Source organism: Papio anubis, chromosome 15, assembly GCF_008728515.1.
Source record: "Papio anubis isolate 15944 chromosome 15, Panubis1.0, whole genome shotgun sequence".
In the NCBI taxonomy this organism is placed as follows: Eukaryota; Metazoa; Chordata; class Mammalia; order Primates; family Cercopithecidae; genus Papio; species Papio anubis.
In genome coordinates, this window is record NC_044990.1 from 27,453,831 (window position 1) to 27,475,032 (window position 21,202).

Here is a 21,202-nt window from a genome sequence, read left to right on the forward strand (position 1 = left end):
ATCTCGGTTTCCATTCTTTTTAATGGATCTCCTCTGTCCACTCTGTGTGGATGCGGTGGGTGCCTTAAATCTCATTCTTCTGGCCTCCTGTCTCGGGTTCAAGCAGTTCCTCCTGCCTCAGCCTCCCGGTGGCTGGGACTGGAGTGTGCCACCCTGTAGCCAGCTAATTTTTGTAATTTTTAGTAGAGGCGGAGTTTCATCATGTTGAGTCCATGAAACACCTGACTCAGGGGTGCCGCCTCAGCCTCCCAAAGTGCTGGGATTGCAGGTGTTAGCCACCACACACCCAGCCAAGATATCTACTTTCATTAAAAAAAAAAGCTGTGTAGTTTTGGTGAAGATATAAATTAAATAAATAACCCTCCTGGCATGTGTGACATTTCTACCTCTTCCTCAAATTGAACAAGTAATGTATCCTATACCATACTCTCTTAAATGAGAAGACAATAAAGGTGAGTCTAGTTCTGTTAAGGATGCTCTTCTACGATACAGTTTTTCCCAAAGCTCTGAAGAGAAACAGAGAAACAACTTTGCCGCCAATAGCTTGGACCTCTTGATTTTCAAAAACCCTGTCAGGATGTTTTCTTTGTTTTGATTTTGACAGCACAGCGTCTGATTTTAATGACAGACCTTTTTTTTTTTTTTTTCCCCATTGTCAAATAAATTGTTCTTTTCTTTTGAAGGAGAAAACTGGAGGCTGTTTCTTACACTTCAGATATCGCCAGAACATCCTTGACAGAGCAATTCTAGAGAAGTTTTTATCAGGGACAATACTTTTTCCTTTATTCTTATTACCATCTAAAGTCAGTATTCAATTAAGAAATTTTATGATAATTGTTGTTGCCACAGGGTTGAAGCTAATATTTGAGATAGAACACTCTTCTTGAATTACTCTGGGAAACAATAACCTTTAATTATTTCCATTGAGACTGTCAGAAATTATAAATATAAGAGGACATCGACCAATCTGCACATTCTTTCTTAGAACTTCATGTAAAGTATCAGAATCTCAACAGAACTAATCAGGTAAATCTTCAACCAAAATTATGTTCTTATCAGTCCTCAGATCATCTCCAAGCATATATAACTTGCGATACTTTGTTGCCCTTAGTAACAACTCTTTGTAAACTGAGATCTAAGACTGATAGGGAAATATAAGGCAACTTGATTCAGGATTAAACATCTTGAAACAATCTTTTTGGAAGTCTGTTACAACTGGATTAATCCACTCTTGTTCTTGAATACCATGCTTCTTTGGTAGTATTTTTATAGTAATTCTTTCCACATCTAAGAGGACTTGTTATGAATAAGATAGATACACCCTGTTTGGGTTGCCTTTCTAAGACGAACTTTCATCCAGGTTTCAACTTCATTTATCTTACGCACATCAAGTTCATGCAGAGTTTCTGGTTTATATTTATCCACCCATAATTCATTTTTAGGCAGATATTCTTTTAAATTTTTTAGAGATAAATCTGTTCTAAGGAAGATAACTTTTTTTTCTACATGGAAATCTATTACTTTCTAACATTTTTTTCTTGTATGACATGAGTGATTCACACCTAATGTGTAGTAATAGTGTTCTCCCTGTTCTCTGAAAAATCATCACATGATGAGTCTACCCAGTCTTCCATCTTTGTGGAATGTAAACCAAAAACTATCTAAGGCAAGTCTCTTTTTAAAAAATTAAGAAAAATGTTTTTATTTCAATAGGTTTTTGGGAAACAGTTGGTGTTTGATTACCTGAATACATTCTTTAATGGTAATTTCTAAGCTTTTGGTGCACCCATCACCCGAGCAGTATACACTGTACCCAGTGTGTAGTCTTTTATCCCTCACCTCCGCCAACACGTTCCTCTGAGTCCCCAAAATCCAATGTATCACTCTTATGCCTTAAACTGAACATGCATTTGGTTTTCCATTCCTGAGTTACTTCACTTAGAATAATCGTCTCCAGTTCCATCCGGGTTGCTGCAAGTGCCATTATTTTATTTTTTTAATGCCCGAGTAGTATTCCACGGTGTATACATACCACATTTTCTTTATTCATCGTTGATTGATGAATATTTGGGTTGGTTACATATTCTTGCAACTGCAAATTGTGCTGCTATAAACATGCATGTGCAGGTATCTTTTTCGTACAATGACTTCCTTTCCGCTGGGTAGATACCTAGTAGTGGAGTTGCTAGATCAAACAGCAGATTTCCTTTTAGTTCTTTAAGGGATCTCCATGCTGTTTTCCATGCCATAGTGGTTATACTAGTTTACATTCCCACCAACAGTGAAAAGCATCTATCATTTTTTGATTTTTTGGTTATAGCCATTCTTGCAGGAGTCGCACTGTGGTTTTGATTTGCATTTCTCTGATCATTAGTGATGTTGAGCATTTTTCTGTAGGCTTGTCGGCCATTTGTGTATCTTCGAGTATTGTCTGTTCATGTCCTTAGCCCACTTTTTGATGGGATTGTTTTTTTTTTTCTTGCTGATTTGTTTGAGTTCTTTGTAGATTCTGGATATTAGTCCTTTGTCATATATATAGATTGTGAAGATTTTCTCCTACTCTGTGGGTTGTCTGCTAACTCTGAATTATTTCTTTTGCTGTGCTAAAGCTTTTTAGTTTAATTAAGTCCCATCTATTAACCTTTGTTTTTGTTGCATTTGCTTTTGGATTCTTGGTCATGAAGTCTTTGCTTAAGCCAATATCTAAAAGGGTTTTTTCTCATTGTTATCTGCTAGAATTTTTATCGTTTCAAGTCTTAGATTTAAGACTTTGATTTATCTTGAACTGATTTCTGTATAAAGTGAGAGATGAGGATCCAGTTCCATTCTTCTACATGTGGCTTCCCAATTATCCCAACACCATTTGTTGAATAGGATGTCATTTCCCCACTTTACGTTTTTGTTTACTTTGTTGAAGATCAGTTGACTGTAAGTATTTGGCTTTATTTCTGGGTTTTCTATTCTACTCCAATTATCTGTGTGCCTATTTTTATACCAGTACCATGCTGTTTTAGTGACCTTATAGTATAGTTTGAAATCGGGTAATGTAATGTTTCCAGATTTGTTCTTTTTCCATAGTCTTGCTTTGGCTATGCAGGCTCTCTTTCGGTTCTGTATGAATTTTAGGATTTTTTTTTAAGTTCTGTGAAGAATGATGGTGGTATTTTGATGGGAATTGCTTTGAATTTGTAGATTGCTATTGGCTGTATGGTCATTTTACAATATTCTACCCAGTGTTCTGTATAGTAATATTAATTCATGAGCATGGGATGTGTTTGTATTTGTGTCATCTGTGATTTCTTTCAGCAGTGTTTTATAGCTTTTCTTGTAGAGATCTTTCACCTCCTTGGTTAGGTATCTCCTAAGTGTTTTATATTTTTACAGCTATTGTGAAAGAAGTTGAGTTCTTGATTTGATTTTCTGCTTGGTTGCTGTTGGTGTATAGCAGACCTACTGATTTGTGTATATTAATTTTGTATCTTGAAATTTTGCTGAATTCATCTACCAGGTCTAGGAGCTTTTTGGATGAGTCTTTAGGGTTTTCTAGGTGTATGATCATATCATCAGCAAACAGCAACAGTTTGACTTCCTCTTCACTAATTTGGATGCCCTTTATTTCTTTCTCTTGTCTGATTGCTCTGGCTAAGACTTCCACTACTATGTTGAATAGAAGTGGTAAAAGTGGGTGTTCTTGTCTCGTTCCAGTTCTCAGGGGGAGTACTTTCAACTTTTTCCTGTTCGGTATAATGTTGGCTGTGGGTTGGTCATAGATGGCTTTTATTACCTTAAGGTATGTCCCTTCTATGCTGATTTTGCTGTCTTAATCATAAAGAGATGCTGGGTTTTGTCAAATGCTTTTTTTGCATCTATTGAGATAATCATGTGATTTTTGTTTTTAATTTTGTTTATGTGGTGTGTCACATTTATTGACTTATGTATGTTAAACCATCCCTGCATTCCTGGTATGACAACCACTTCATCATGGTGGATTATCTTTTTAATATGATGTTGGATTCGGTGGTTAGCTAGTATTTTGTTGAGGATTTTTGCCTCTGTGTTCATCAGGGATATTGGTCTGTAGTTTTCTTTTTTTTGTTTTGTCCTTCCCTGGTTTTGGTATTAGGGTGATACTGGCTGCATAGAATGATTTCAGGAGGATTCCCCTTTTCTCTTTCTTTTGGAATAGTGTCAATAAGATTGGTACCAATTCTTCTTTGAATGTCTGATAGAATTCAGCTGTGAATCCATCTGGTCCTGGCCTTTTTTGTTGTTGTTTGCAGTTTTTTTCATTACCAATTCAGCCTCTCTGCCTGTTATTGGTCTGTTCAGAGATTCTTCATCTTCCTGGTTTATTCTAGGAGGCTATATATTTCCAGGAATTTATCCATCTCCTCTAGGTTTTCTAATTTATACACATAAAGGTGTTCATAGTAGCCTTGAATAATCTTTTGTATGTCTGTGATATCAGTAGTAATAGCTTCGTTGTGTTTCTAGTTGAGCTTATTTGGATCATCTCTCTTCTCTTCTTTTCTCTCTCTCTCTCTTTTTTTTTTTTTTTTTTTTTGAGATGGAGTCTTCCTCTGTTGCTCAGGTTGGAGTGCAGTGGCGGGATCTCAGCTCACTGCATCCTCTGCCTCCCAGGTTCAAGTGGTTCACCTGCCTCGGCCTCCTGAGTAGCTGAGTTTATAGGCATGTGCCACTCTGCCTGGCTAATTTTTGTATTTTTAGTAGAGAGAGGGTTTCACCATGTTGACCAGGCTGGTCATGATCCGCCCGTCTTGGCCTCCCAAAGGGTGAGATTAAAGGCGTGAGCCACCACAGTCAGCCTTCTCTCTTCTTTTCTTGGTTAATCTTGCTAATGGTCTATCACTTTTATTTATCTTTTCAAAGAACCAGCTTTTTGTTTCATTTATGTTTTGTAGTTTTTTGTTTGTTTCCATTTCATTTAGTTCCACTCTGATGTTTGGTATTTCTTTTCTTCTGCCGAGTTTGGGTCTGAATTGTTCTTGTTTTTCCAGTTCCATGAGGTGTAAACTAACTTAGATTGTCTATTTGTGCTCTTTCAGACATTTTGATGTAGACATTTAATATGATGAACTTTCCTCTTAGTGTCGCTTTTGCTGTATCCCAGAGGTTTTGATAGATTGTGTCACTATTATCGTTCAGTTCAAAGAAGTTTTTAATTTCCATCTTGATTTCATTTTTGACTCAGTGATCACTCAGGAGCAGGTTATTTAATTTCCATGTATTTGCATTGTTTTGAGTATTCCTTTTGGAGTTGATTTCCAATTTTATTCCACTGTGGTCTGAGAGAATACTTGGTATATTTCAGTTTTCTTAAATTTACTGAAAGTTGTTTTGTGGTCTATCATATGGTCCATCTTGAAGAATGTTCCATGTACTGATGAATAGAGTATATATTCTGCAGTTGCTGGGTAGAATGTTCTGTAAATATCCGTTAAGTCCATCTGTTGTAGGGTATAATTTAAGTCCATTGTTTCTTTGTTGACTTTCTGTCTTGATGATCTGTCTAATGCTGTCAGTGGAGTATTAAAGTTTCCCACTATTATTGTGTTGCCGTCTATCTCATTTCTTAGGTCTAGTAGTAATTGTTTTATAAATGTGGGGGCTCCAGTGTTAGGTGCATATATATTTAGAATTGTGATGTTTTCCTTTTGGAGTAGTCCTTTTATCATTATATAATGTCTCTCTTTGTCTTTTTAAACTGCTGTTGCTTTGAAGTTTGTTTTGTTTGATACAAGGATAGCTGCTACTACTCCTACTTTTGGTGTACATTTGCATGGAATGTCTTTTTCCACACCTTTACCTTAAGTTTGTGTTAGTCTTTATATGTTAGGTGAGTCTGCTAAAGACAGCAGAAACTTGGTTGGTGAATTCTTATCTGTTCTGCTATTCTGTATCTTTTAAGTGGAGCATTTAGGCCATTTACATTCAATGATAGTATTGAGATGTGAGATACTGTTCTAGTTGTTGTACTATTTGTTGCCTGAATATCTTGTGTGGTTTTTTTTGTTTTTGTTTTTTTTTTCATTGTGTTATTGTTATTGTTATATAGGGTCCTGTGAAACTTATGCTTTAAGGAGATTCTATTTTGGTGTATTTTGAGGATTTGTTTCAAGATTTAGAGTTCCTTTTAGCAGTTCTTGTAGTGCTGACTTGGTAGTGAATGAATTCTCTCAGCATTTGTTTGTCTGGAAAAGACTGTCTTTCCTTCATTTATGAAGCTTAGTTTCGCTGGATACAAAATTCTTGGCTGCTAATTGTTTTGTTTAAGGAGATTAAAACAGGACCTCAGTCCCTTGTAGCTTGTAGGGTTTCTGCTGAGAAATCTGCTGTTAATCTGATAGGTTTTCCTTTTATAGGTTACCTGATGCTTTTGCCTCACAGCTCTTAAGGTTCTTTCCTTTGTCTTGGCGTTAGATAACTTGATGACTATATGCTTAGATGATAATCTTTTTGTGATGAATTTCCCAGGTGCTGTTTGTGCTTCTTGTATTTGGTTGTCTAGATCTCTAGCAAGACTGGAGAAGTTTTCCTTGACTATCTGCACAAATACATTTTCTAAACTTTTATGTTTCTCTTTTTCCTTGGGAACACTAATTATTCTTAGCTTTGTACGTTTAACATAGTCCCAAACTTCTTGGAGGCTTTGTTCATATTTTTAAATTATTTTTTTCTTTGTCTTTGATGGATTGGGTTAATTCGAAAGCCTTCTCTTCAGGCTCTGAAGTTCTTTCTTCTGCTTGTTTGATTCTACTGCTGAGACTTTCCAGGTGAATTTTGCATTTCTCTGAGTGTGTCCTTGATTTCCAGAAGTTTTTATTGTTTTTTATCGATATGTATGCTATCTATTTCACTGAAGAATTTTTCTTTCATATCCTGTATCATGTTTTTGATTTCTTTAAGTTGGACTTCACCCTTCTGTGGTGCCTGCTTGATTAGCTTAATAATCTACCTTCTGAATTCTTTTTCTGGCAATTCAGAGATTTTGTCTTGGTTTGCATCCATTGCTAGTGAGCTGGTATGATCTTTTGGGGGTACTAAAGAATCTTGTTTTGTCATATTACCAGAATTGTTTTTCTGGATCCTTCCCATTTGGGTAGACTGTGTTAAGAGGGAAGATCTGGGATTGAAGGGTTGCTGTTCAGATTCTTTTGTCCCATGGGGTGCTCCCTTTGATGTGGTGTTCTCCCTGTTCTCTTAGGAATGGGGCTTCCTGAGAGCTGAACTTTTGTTTTTGATCTTCTGGGTCTAGCCACTCAGCGGAGGTACTGGTCTCCAGACTGGTACTGGGGAGTGTCTGCAAAGAGTCCTGTGATATGATCCATCTTCAGGTCTTGTAGCCGTGGATATCAGCACTTGCTCCGGTGGAGGTAACAGGGGAGTAAAGTGGACTCTGTGAAGGTCTTTGGTTGTGTTTTTGTTTAGTGTACTGGTTTTATGTTGGTTGGCCTACAGCCAGGAGGTGGCACTTTCGATAGTGCATCAGCTGTGGTCCTACAAGGAGGATGCAAACTTGCCCTAGGGACACCTGGTTAAGTATTCAGGTTTCTCAGGTGGTGGGCAGGGCCATAGAGCTCCCAAGACATTACTACCATTGTCTTCAGCTACAAGGGCAGGTGGAGAAAGACCACTAGGTGGGAGCAGGGATAGGCATGTCTGAGCTCAGCCTCTCCTTGGGCAGGGCTTGCTGTGGCTGCTCTGGGGGATGAGGGTGTGGTTCCCAGTCCAATGAAGTTATATTCCCAGGGGGTTTACGGCCGCCTCTACTGAGTCATACAGGTCACCGGGGAAGTCGGGGAAAGCCGGCACTCACAGGCCTCACCCTGCTCCCAGTCGGCCACGGTCCTGAAGGCCAGTCTCACTCCAGCTGTAACCCCCCAACAGCACCGAGTCTATTTCCAGGCCGCTAGTGACTAGGGCTGAGTACTTGCCCCAGATCATGAGCCCTCCCATTCAGAAAGCAAGCAGACTCACAGTTCTTCGGCATCTTGGGGAGCCTGCAGTGGTGACACAGTTCCTTAGAGGGTCTGTGGATTCTCTTGGCTTTCTTAGTATGTTTCTGTGGTAGTTCTTGGAGCAAAAGTTTACGATATGAGTCTCCACATACTGTTCTGTCTGAGTGGGAGCTGCAAGCTAGTTCTGCCTCCTATCTGCCATCTTAATCCTGAGACAGGTCTCTAGCAGTTTAGAAATTTATTTCATTAGGGTTACAGATCATAACTCATGACACAGCCTCGGGATGTCCTGTGAACATGTGCCCAAGGTGGTTTGGTTGTACCATGGTTTTCTATGTTTTAGGGAGACATAAGACATCAGTTAGTACATGTGAGGCATACAATGGTTTGGTCTGGAAAGGGGGAATAACTCAAGGGGTGTTGAGGGGTGGCTTATAGGTCATAGGTGGATTCTGCTATTTTCTTACTGGTTGAAGGAGCTATTATAAGACCTGGAATCAATAGAAAGGAGCGTCTAGGTTAAGGGGTTGTGGAGACCAACGTTCTTATTATGTAGATGACATCTCATATGTGGCCACCCCCAGAGGCAATAGATGGCAAATATTCCCTATTCAGACCCTTAATAGGTGCTAGACCCTCAGCCAGTCTTTTCAGAATCAGAAAAAGTCCTGGAAGGGGAAGAAGATTCTCTGGAATGTAAATTTCCCCCACAACAGACAGCTTTGTAGGGCCATTGCAAAATATGTCAGAGAAATATATTTTGAGGTAAAATACTTTGGTTTCTTTCAGGGCTCTGCTATCTGTCATGTGATGCTATACTAGAGTCAGGTTGGAATTTGGTATCTTATTTCTGCAAAGAGTCTGTTCTGTCAGTCTTAGGATCTCTTATTTTAATGTTAATGCTGGTCAGTTGTGTGCCTGAACTCCAAAGGGAGGAGAGTATAATGAGGCATGTCTAACCACTCCTTTCCCGTCACGGTCTGAACTAGTTTTTCAGGTTAAGTTGGGTCCCTTTGGCCTAAAAGAGGTCCTTAGTCAGGTAGGGCACTTAGAATTTTATTTTTAGTTAACAGAAAGATGCCTTTGGTCTAAGAAAGTTTTGACATTATAAACTTTAATAGTTCATCTGTAGTGTCCAACCTGTAGTATATTAAAATATAATTCATTTCCATTAAAAAGAATGTAATGATTGATGCCAGGTTCCTGAAAGGAGACATCAGAGGTAGAAGATACATTCAGGACTATTCCTATCAGACCCACTCTCACCCCACACATTGCACAGAGGATATTAAACTTAAACTTCATTCAACATAATCTTGTAATCAGTGTTGAACCTTACTGAGCATACATGTCCCTGCTCCAGGCTGTGCGCAAACCACCTTGGGCACATGTTCTTATAGTGCATGTTTCTGCACTCTCACCTTTCTCATCCCCAGATGGGATGGGCAGGCTGGGAAGAAGAACAGTAAGAACCCAGGAAGACATGAAGGCAGAGATGGACTCACATCTCTATGACATGCATACAACATAGCCATGGTCAAGGTGGCCTTATTCTCCCAGAGCGGCATCCCCTCACGGGCAGAGAGGAGCTCAAGCCCTGCTTCAGGTGGAAGGGCAGTTGCCTGGCCCTACCCAGGATCAATGCTGAGCCCCTCGGAGGTCCTGCTTCCCAGGCACCCTGTTTATATATTATATTTATATTTGGATTTATTTCTAACTTCATTTTTTTTTTTCTATTCACTCTACTTTTCTATCTTTTTCTAGTTCATTTGTGGTGAGGGTCTTTTAGTTCTAAACTCTTAATTTTTACCTGAGATATCTTTATTTCATTTTCTTTTTGAATTACAGTTTAGAAATAGGATTAATTTCTAGGTTGATAGTTGTTTTCTTAAAACTCTGCATATATTAATACATTGTATTTCACTGTGGCAGTTGAGAAATTTGCTCTTCTTTTTTTTTTTTCTTTTTTAGAGACAGGGTCTCACTCTGTTGCCCAGGCTGAGGTGCAGTGGCACGATCATGGCTTACTTCAACCTTGGCCTCCTGGGCTCAAGGAATCCTCTTGCCTCAGCCTCCCAAGTAGCTGGGAATACAAGCATGCACCACTACACCCAGCTAGTTTTATTTCTTTGTAGAGATGGGGTCTTGCTAGTTGCCCAGTATAAACCAAAAATAAAATCCTAAGGTCCCCCAACCATCTGAATAGATCGCCCCCCTTGGCCAGGGCACTTCAAAGTTACCCTGCAAAACTGATTCAGGGCATGACGGGAAGGGAGGATAGGACATGCCTTATTATACCCTCCTCCCTTTTGGAATTTAGGGGAAGCCGACCAGCATTTAACATCAAAACAGACCTTAAATTTGATAAGAAACATTTATAATCTATACTCTCTGAAGCCTGCTACCTGGCTTCATCTGCATAATAAAATTTGGTCTTCACAACCCCTTATCATAACCCAGACATTCCTTTCTATTGATAATAACTCTTTCAACCAATTGCCAGTTAGAAAATTTTTAAATCTGTGTATAACGAAGCCCCCTGCCCTTTCAAGTTGTCCTGCCTTTCTGGATTGAACCAATGTATATCTTACATGTATTTGATGTTTTATGTCTCCCTAAAATGTATAAAACTAGGCTGTGCCCCAACTACCTTGGACACATGTTCTCAGGATCTCCTGAGGGCTGTGTCATGGGCCATTGGTCACTCATATTTGGCTCAGAATATCTCTCTTCAAATATTTTACAGATATTGTTTAAATCACCTAACCTGTAGTATTTTGTTATGTCATCCCTAGCAAACTAGTTTAAGTGTCTGCTGACTTTTCAGGATTCATCTTTTAATATATTGTCTATGGCTTTACTCTTTTCCTCAAGCTAGTATTTATTTCACACCATTCAGATTAAGAGTCTTCTAATTGGTAACTTTGCTTTTGAAATGGTTCACTCTTCATTTTTTCAATACTGCTGTCAGAGCCATCTTTCAAAAATGAAATTTGTACCTAGCTTTCAGTTCCCGGTTTCTAAATCCTGTGCCCCATAACAGGACCAGAGGTGAGGTACAAAGTGAGCTCAGAACAATTTGTCATGTCAGAAAGTTGAAAAGCACTTACAAAATGATAGATACATGTCAGGATACAAGTACCTGTAGATGATTCCATGGGGAAAGAATAGTCTTCAAGAAATGATGATGCTAGGACAACTGGATATCTGCATGCAAAAGAATGAAGTTGGGCCCCTGCCTCACATCATATACAAAAAAATTAACTGAAATGGATCAGCAACATGAATATAAAAGCTGATACTATAGAACTCTTAGAAGACAACATAGGGGTAAATCTTCATGACCTTGGATTTGACAGTGGATTCTTAAATATGACACCGAAAGCACAAGGAACAAAATTAGACAAATTGGACTTCATTGAAATTATAAATTTTTGTGCACCAAAGAACATTGTCAGAGATGTGAAAGACAGTCTGTAGAATGATAGAAACAAAATGTTGTTTGTTTGTTTTGAGATGGAGCTCTTGCTCTGTTGCTCAGGCTGGAGTGCAGTGGTGTGATCATGGCTCACTGCAACCTCTGCCTCCTGGGTCAAGTGATTCTTCTGCCTCAGCCTCCCAAGTAGCTGGGATTACAGGCACCTGCCACCATGCCTGGCTAATTTTTGTATTTTTAGTAGAGACAGGGTTTTACCATGTTGGCCAGGCTGGTCTCACACTCCTGACCTCAAGTGATCCTCCCACCTTGCCCTCCCAAAGTGCTGGGATTACAGGCATGAACCATCACACCTGGCCTATAGAAACTATTTGGGAATCATGTATCTCTTATCTCTTAAGGGTATGGTATCCACAATATATAAAGAACTGTTACACAGAAAAAGCCAGTACAATTAAAATTAGGCAAATGACTTGAAAAAACTTGTCTCCGAAGAAGATGAAGTGGCCAGCAAACACAAGAAAAGATGCTCAACGTCATTAGTCATTAGGGAGATGCAAATCAAAACCAAGAGATACATTATGCTCACTAGGATAGATATAATTAAAAAATGGAATAACAAACTGGCAAGAATATAGAATAAGTGGAATCCTTATACATTTTTGTTAGGCACATAAAATGGTGCAGCCTCAATGGAAAAGTTTGGTGGTTCCTCAAAAAGCTAAACATAAGAAGTACCATATGACTCAGTTATTCCACTCCTACGTGTATATCCAAAAGAATTGAAAACAAGTACTGAAATACTTTTGTACATGAATGTTTATAGCAGCACTATTCTAAATAGCCAGAAGGTGGAAATAGCCTAAATGTATGTCATCATTTGAATGGATAAACAAATTATGGTATATTCATACAATGGAATGTTATTTAGCCATAAAAAGGAAATGCTGAGGCCGGGCAGGTGGCTCATGCCTGTAATCCCAGCACTTTGGAAGGCCGAGGTGTGCGGCTCACCTGAGGTCAGGAGTTCTAGACTAGCCTGGCCAACATGGTGAAACCCCATCTCCATTAAAAATACAAAAATTAGCCAGGTGTGGTGGCATATGCCAGTGGTCCTAGCTACTCGGGAGGCTGAAGCAAGAGAATTGCTTGAACCCAGGAGGCAGAGGTTGCAGTGAGCCGAGATTGTGCCACTGCACTCCAGCCGGGGTGGCAGAACGAGACTCTGTCTCAAACAGACAAAAAAAAAAAGTGCTGATGTGTGCTACAACTTGGTTGAACCTTGAAAACATTGTGCTGAGTGAAAGAAGCCAGGTCACAAAAGATCACATATTGTATGATTTTGTTTATATTAAACATCCAAAATGGGTAAATACATAGAGATAGAAAGCAGATTGGTGATTACCAGCGGCTCGGAATAGGGCAGAATGTAGAGTGACTGCTTAATAGGCATTGGAATTTCTTTTGAGTAATGAAAATGTTTTGGAAGTATACATGGAGGTGATGATTGCACAACATTGTGAATGTATCAAATGCCACTGAAGGTTACACTTTAATATGGTTAATTTTATGTCATATGAATTTCACCTCAATAAAAATGTTAATAGTTAAGAAATTGCTTATAACATTGATTTTTAAAAGAATCCATCAGTCTATATTGAGACTAAAAAAAATTAAAATTGAAAGAGGGGGCTTGTGTTTGTTTTAGAGACAAGATCTCACTCTGTCACTCAGGCTGGAGTAGAGTGGCATGATCATAACTCACTGCAGCCTCAAACTCCTGGACTCAAGTAATCCCCCTGTCCTAGCCTCCTAAGTAGCTGAGACTCCAGGCTTGCACAACCATGCTTGGCTCGCCCTCCCTCCCTCCCTCCCTTCCTTCCTTCCTTCTCTCTCTCTTTCTTTCTTTCCTTCTTTCCTTGTTTCCTTCTTTCCTTCCCTCCCTCCCTCCCTCCCTCCCTTCCTTCCTCCCTCCCTCCCTTCCTCCCTCCCTCCCTCCCTTCCTCCCTTCCTCCCTCCCTCCCTCCCTTCCTTCCTTCCTTCCTTCCTTCCTTCCTTCCTTCCTTCCTTCCTTCTTTCCTTCCTTCTCATAGGGTCCTGTTGTGTTGCCCAGACTGGTCTCAAACTCCTGGCCTCAAGTGATCCTCCTGCCTCACCCTCCCAGTTGGCTGAGATTACAGGCATGAGGTACCACACCCAGCAAAAGACTCTTGGAGAAGAATGCTGACTAATACATGTAAAAAGAATGATGTTTTAAAATCACCATTTTACAGTCCCCATAGTAATAATTGATTTAGTAATTGCTGAAACTGTTGTTTGAAGGATTGCCAGGGACAAGAATATTCACAAAGCCTCAAAGTTATCACCCTGTTGATTATCACTATCAAAGGGAAACTGTGCCTTTCTAATACAGACATCTGAAAGATACTATCTTAACCAAATGGTCAAACCTTACACCACCCAGGTACTCTAAAACCATTTAGCAAACAGAGTGAGAGTGGGCAAATGTGGCAACACATTAATTGGTGAATCTAGGTGAAGGTTACGTGGGTGCTAATTGAACCATTCTTGCGTTTTTTCTATAGGTTTAAAAATTTTCAAAATAAATTGGGGTAAAAATGATTTTGGATATGACCCTTTCCTGTTTAATAGTGTTGCCTGAAGGTTAACAATTGAACTCTTTAGCTTACTAGTTAAGGATCTTTATGATTCAGCCCGTTTATCTTTCCAATCTTATCTTTTCCCATCACATTTCTCAAACTAGCTTAAATGTTAGCTATGCCACACTAATTCTTATTATTCAGATTGCTCACATTCTCTTTCACCCTCATGACTTTATACACATTATGTGCGCCCTCTCCTTGAAGTTTCCTTTTCCTGTCTTTATCTTGCAAACTTCTGCTTGTCCCTTTGAATTCTGTGTAGTTTATCATCTCCTGCAGGAATCTTCCCTGATCATCCTAGATTGAGTGGATGCTTATAATGCATTGCTCATATTCCTAGTATACCACTTGTTACACTATAAGTTAATTGGCTGAGTACTTGTCTGTTTTCTTCCTAGACTGGGAACTCCTTGATGCCTTGGACTGTGATGTTTTTTCTTCTTTTGGTGTCCACAGTACCTGCAAGAGTGTGTGCCACACAGTAACTGTTTAAGAAAATATTTTTACATAAATGAATACATTTCACCTCCTACTATTTCCCTGGATATTTTAACTTAAAATAGGTCTGTTTGTCTTCATTTTTACATAATATCAGTTTTATATATGTCATGTTTGTTTTCTTAGTTTTATTTCTTTTTCTCAACTTTATATAGTGAATGATTTTGTTACAGAAATTATTAGTAATTTATAGAATTCCGCAGCACAACTAGTACATGATAGGATTTGATCCAGTAAGTATGAACATTTCTTGCTTAACTATACTACATTGCTAAGCACTGTGGGAGAATACAGTAGATACGAAATTTTGGCAAGTTAGACAATGAGCTAATGTTTCCTAACATTAAAGCCAAATCTATAACTCATTTTCTATACAAATAAAACTTCTGGATTTAGCATAGATGTAAATATGTTTTTAAAAGGAAAGAAACTCTAAATATACTAAAAACATTTGGATAAGTTTTTTTTTTAAAACAATCTTGTAATATAAAGTCCTTTATAGTGTTGACCTAAAAGGAAGAAACTGAGGCAAAATTCATGTAAGTAGGGCTTATTTGGGCCAGGGTCGAGGATTGTAACCCAGGAGCGTGGATTCAAGTAGCCCTGAATGTAGACTCCAATTAGCAGCAGTTACAATTAGGTTTTGAAATGAAAGGAAGCAATTCCTAAATTGTTTCCAAGAAATTACATTAATGTAACATAAGCTATTGATTGCCTATACATTATTCCTTGTATCACAAATTCCAAGAAAATGAAGATAATGGGTGAGTCAGTTAGTCAGGAACAAAATATCTTTAAACAATTGCCCCTGGGCATGGGCACATAGGGTGTGACTGAAGTCCCATACTTACGTCTCTCTGGGCCTGATAAATTTTACATGCCTCACATAACTCAGACTGCTCTGAGCTGTTTTTCTTTTCTCAGCAGCATAAAATGAAACCCAGAAGCTATAAAGGAAAACATATTGATACAATAATTCTTCTACTTAAAAATGTAAAACTCCGGTGTAGCAAAACAAATTTTTTTATTTGAAAAAACTGGAGAAAGTATCTGTGTTACATATTATGGCAAAGGGCTCATTTCATTGGCATACAAAGGACTGTTTTACAAATCAGTGGAAGAAATTCAAACAACCCAGTTGAAAAACAGGTACAGGATATCAATAAATAGACTGTGGAGGCCAGGCGCGGTGGCTCATGCCTGTAATCTCAGCACTTTGGGAGGCCGAGGCAGGCGGATCATGAGGTCAGAAGTTTGAGATCAGTCTCACCAACATGGTGAAATTCCGTCTCTACTAAAAATACAAAAATTAGCCAGGCATGGTGGCAAGCGCCTGTAATCCCAGCTACTTGGGAGGCAGAGGCAGGAGAATCGCTTGAACCTGGGAGGTGGAGGTTGCAGTGAGCCGAGATTGTGCCATTGCACTCCAGCCTGGGTGACAGAGCAAGACTCCGTCTCAAAAAAAAAAGTAGTCTGTGGAAAAAGAAGTCAAGATTGCTGATAAATATAGAAATATTGCCCCCCGCCTCAAAAAAGCGGGGTTGTTCACCTAGCAAGCAACAAACAAGTGTCCACAAAAACGCAGGTTTTGACCAATAGAAGTTTTATTACATATCACAAGGAAAGAGATCACTGAGAGTATTCTCCAAAGCAGTGTCGCCCTGAGGGAGAGTGACAGGAAGATTTCATGGGTCAGTGGAGAAGGGAGAGGATACGTCATCACATATAGAGGAGGGGCCCAAGTGGTGCAGACACAGTCAGTCGTTATGCCAGCACATAGGTTGCATGTAATGATAATGATGCTATAACTCCCCCTGGGATGCAGACTTTATAGCATGGTGAGGCGGAAAGTTCACTTGGGTTCATCTGTAAGTTGCTGGGGTCTGTCAGTAGCTGATTCCAACCGACTAGATGACCACGTAACATACGGGGTTTGGGAAAAAACAGGTTGCAAGTCAGGAGGCTATAAAGCAAGCTGACTGTTCATGTTTATTAAATTCCTGTAGTCCCTGGAGACCTTCTGTGTCTGCTTACGGTATGTTATAATGAATGAGTAGGTCTGTATGTATACTGCTTTGGAAAGTTGTATGAGTGAAAAAATTCATCATACTTTTCAATTTCTGATTCACTTATCTGTTGTTGTATAAAAAACCAACTCAAAACTTAGTGCCTCAAATCAACAACCATTTATTTGCTCCATTTCTGCTCTCTGAGCAGAGCTCAACTGAGCAGTCTTTCCACTGGTCTTGCCTAGAGTTACTCACCTACTTAAAGACATATAGAGTCAACAGGAGCTAAAAACCTGCAATGGGCTGGTCAGGCAGCTCTCTTTCCCCATCTTTGTGGGATCTTCAGCAGAGTATCTGAACCCTCTTTACATGGTAGCTCAGGAACCCAGGAGGGAACTTTCCAAGAGTCACAGGGCCCAGTGTCTAAGTGCTTATGAAAACCAAGTCACATGGCCAAACCCAGAGTTAGTATTGAGGACTGTACAATATGTAATACCAAGAGGTGTGATTCACTGGGGACCACCAGTGTAACCACACTTCCTAATTTATGTTACATACCTGTTTGTCTGTTTATTGCCACTTTTCCATCAGAATGTATCATCCAAAAGGGGATGGGTTCTGCTTCTCTTGTTCACCTATATCAGCCTAGAACAAGATATACTACATGGTTGGATTTCAGTGAATTTTTGCTGAATATATATGTCTAGTAAGATCTTGTGTTTAAAGAAAATGGTGTGTATTAGGGGAGGCTGGTATTTCTGTGTGCATAGTAACCTTCTGGAAAGATAAACATAATGGTTTTATGATTGAACATGATGGTTTCTGGACTTGAATAAGGGGACAGAGGGTACCTTTTACTCTTATTTCATTTACGTTGTGTATTTCCATGACTGTATCCCAGTTTGATAACTTAATACATAGTAAAATATGAGAATAATTCTTCATTTGTAAAAGATTTATTTTCTTAGACATTTATAAGAAATACTAAAATTAGAGTATAAGGCCAAGCAGCTTGTGAAAATGATTTAAAGTTGTCTGGTCAGTATGATAGAGTTCTAAAAACATTCAAGTTTATGCTAAGCAAATGTTACTCATTTGCTTATTCTCCTACTCAAAAAATATTTTTTGAGTATGTAATAAGTACTGTAGTACATTGTTTTGGGTATCTCAGTGACAAAATTCTTTGTTCTTTCAGAGTTCTATCAGTTCATTTGGCAGACATGGTTGGATGAGTAGGAAAATGCCGAATTATAAATACCTTTGAAAATTCTAAAAAAGCTGTATTCCTGTATTCATTTTGGTTATTAAAATAGTCATTTGGAGCCAAGCATAGTAGATAAGATTTTGAGTCAGAGACAAAGAATAAAATAGTAAGACTTTTTCATTTGTGACTTCTGAACTAAACTCTCAAGGCAATATAGAAAAAAGCAGTTTCAGTACTTCTGAGTCCTCTAGAATAGATCTCTCACCCATATAGTTAATTGCTAGATAACCTAAAGAGTATCTGGTATTTATGGTGCCCAAGAAACACTTACTGAAGAAATATAATAGGCTTCACTTACTGCTGCTTACTGTGTATGGCACACTGTGCTATATGTTTTACATATATAATACCTGTTAATCCTTCAGCAGACCTGTGGCAAAATCATTATAGATCTCCGTTTTCAGACTAGGCGACAAAGACTTAAGTAACATACCCAAAGTTAAAAATTGCTATTAAGTGGTGAAGCACATTGAAAGTTGAGATTAGAGGTACTTCAAAGCTTATATTATTATTATTTTCTAAACAACATTTTTAAAAAATATATAGTTTAAGTTCTGGGATACATGTGCAGAATGTGCAGGTTTGTTACATAGGTATACACGTGCCATGGTGATTTGCTGCACCCATCAACTCGTCATCTGCATTAGGTATTTCTTCTAATGCTATCCCTCTCCTTTCCCCCCACCACCCTCAAAGCTTATATTCATAATGACTATTCCTTTTTGCCCCTCCACCAAACCCATTCATATGAGAATAGCATTGTTTTGCATCTGTATATTCTTGCATGTTAATTCATAAAACAGTCTATTTTTTAATTACCTCAGAGAAGACTTTATGGACAAAAGTGTAGAGGCAGGAAGGAATGTTTGACTGGACTAGACTGGCTTATAACAGACATGATGAGATGGGTAAAGAAGTAATAAATTGTAACCTGGAAAGCCAAAGGATTGTATCATGCTGTTAATTGGCTATTCTGCTAAAAGGTCAGATGAGGGAAGAACTGAAAATTTTTAGTTTAAAAAAAATTGCTTTTGGGTTATTGTAGATTTTAATTATAATACTTTCTTTATTCTTCAAGGATATGTAAGATGTGCCTACATTTATTCTTTAAATATCTCTGATTTGTCTATCAACTAATAACATTAGAGCAGTGTCTTTTGCATTTCTTAATTCCCTCTCTAATTTCCCTCTTTATCCTTCTCTCTTTGAGCAGATTGTTGGTTTGGCATTCTGCCTGGATAACCTCAGCAACAAGTATTAATAGCTTGGTCAAAATACAGAATTTTGAGGACTCATTGTATCCATAGGGTAAAGTGGATGTAAAGCAAAGATATTTAGGTAGTTTAGCCATGATTTTATTAACCCGTTTATGCCTAGTGTACCATTATTGGAATGCTAAGCTTGTGGGAGTTATTTATATCCTACTGCTCAAGGTCATCGCCAAGTTCTGATTTTTCAAAAAGAAACCTTACACCTCTGGCATAAATGGGTTAATTCAATCATTTCTTCTTGATTTCCTCTGTCCTAATAGTTCTTAATCTACTTTGGGTCTTGGGCCTCTAAAAATCTGATGAAAACAGTGCTCAGAAATTGTAATATCTACAGAAAGTTTTATATACCAATCTGGGTTGTTTACAAATCCTTTGAATCCCATCTGTGACCCCCAGGTTAAGAACTCTTGTGCTTTATCTACATGCTGGTCTCAAGTAACATCCTACAGTAATTCACCACCACTATAAAATTTTATCACTAATTAGAAAAAGGGTGGAAAAGATGGAATGGTTTAAAAATTTTAAGAACCATAGATTTGTTAGAATCATTAAAAATGTGTTGGAAATAAAAGCAAAAGGAGCATCCTTCAGCCTACTTTCAAAATTGTAAGTATGTTTTACAGGCCAAGCATGGTGGCTCTCCTGTAATCCCAGCACTTTGGGAGGCCGAGGTGGGCGGATCGCTTGAGGCCAGGAGTTTGAAACCAGCCTGGACAACATGGCAAAACCCCATCTTTATTTAAAAAAAAAAAATTATATATATGTATACACACACACACACACACACACACACACACACACACACAGTTTAGCCAGGTGTAGTGGTGTGCACCTGTAGTCCCAACTACCCTGGAGGCAACGATGGGAGGATAGATTGAGCCTAGGAGGTCAAGGCTGCAGTGAACTGTGATGGCACCATTGTACTCCAGCCTAGGAAACAGAGTGATACACGTCTATAAAAAATAAATAAATAAACAGTTATCGGATCGCAAAGGAGATCAAGAACAGAATAGCAGAAAATCTAAAAAATAGTGATAAATCAACCATTGTGAAATCAACCATTGTAGTGATTCCTCAAAGGGCTGAAAACAGAATTACTTTTTGACCCAGCAGTCCCATTACTGGATATATGCCCAAAAGAATACAAATTGTTCTGTTATGTCAGGAAGACGCATGCATGCATGCGTTCATTTCCACACTATTCACAATAGCCAAAACATGGAATCAACCTAAATGCCTCTCAGTGGCAGACTAGGTAAAGAAAATGTGGTACGTATACACCATGGAATACTATGCAGCCATAAAAAGGAATGAGATTGTGTCCTTTGCAGGGTCATGGATGGAGCTGGAGGCCATTATCCTAAGAAAACTAATGCGAGAACAGAAAACAAATACAACATGTTCTCACTTATAAGTAGGAGCTAAATGATGAGAACACATGGACATAAAGAGGGGAACAACAGACACTGAGGCTTACCTGAAGGTGGAGGGTGGGAGGATGAAGAGGAGAAGAAAAAAAATAACTATTGGGTACTAGGTTTAGTACCTGGGTTGCAAAATAATATGTACAACAAACCCCCGTGACATCAGTTTACTTATGTAACAAACCTGCACATGTACCCTGCACCTAAAATAAAAGTTAAAAAGAAATGTACTGAAAATACTCTACATTGTTAAGCTGATTTAAGTAAAACTCATAATCTTAAATGTAGATTAAGAAGAGAATGAAATGAGTATTCAACTGAAAAGATTAGAAAAAACAACAAAGTCAGCCTAAGGAGAACAAAGGAAATGATACAAGTTAAAAGTAGAAATTAATATCTTTAAAGGAACCTACCTAGATGACGGTGGCCTCCTGAGTTAATCCTCTGTGGTACTACCCTGCTTAAGTAAAACTTTTCATTGTCCTTAAAATGGCTCACAAGGCCCTTCATCACCTGGTTCGTATCTACTGCTTACTATATTTCTCACCCTTCCCCTGTGTTCCCCCACCCCCATGCTCCAACCGTATGGAACTCCAGAATTTCTTTTGGTTCATTGAACACAGTAAATTTCATGTCATTTCCAGTCCTTGTGCTTTGC

The 21,202-nt window shown here is 38.6% G+C and overlaps 1 protein-coding gene and 1 pseudogene across 2 annotated transcripts in view; one reads left to right on the forward strand and one right to left on the reverse strand.

Moving 5' to 3' along the window:
* FNDC3A (fibronectin type III domain containing 3A) overlaps window positions 1-21,202 on the forward strand; it is a 218,322-nt gene that overhangs the window by 62,972 nt on the left and 134,148 nt on the right. The window lies entirely within an intron of this gene.
* LOC108582773 lies at window positions 272-9,547 on the reverse strand (annotated as a pseudogene).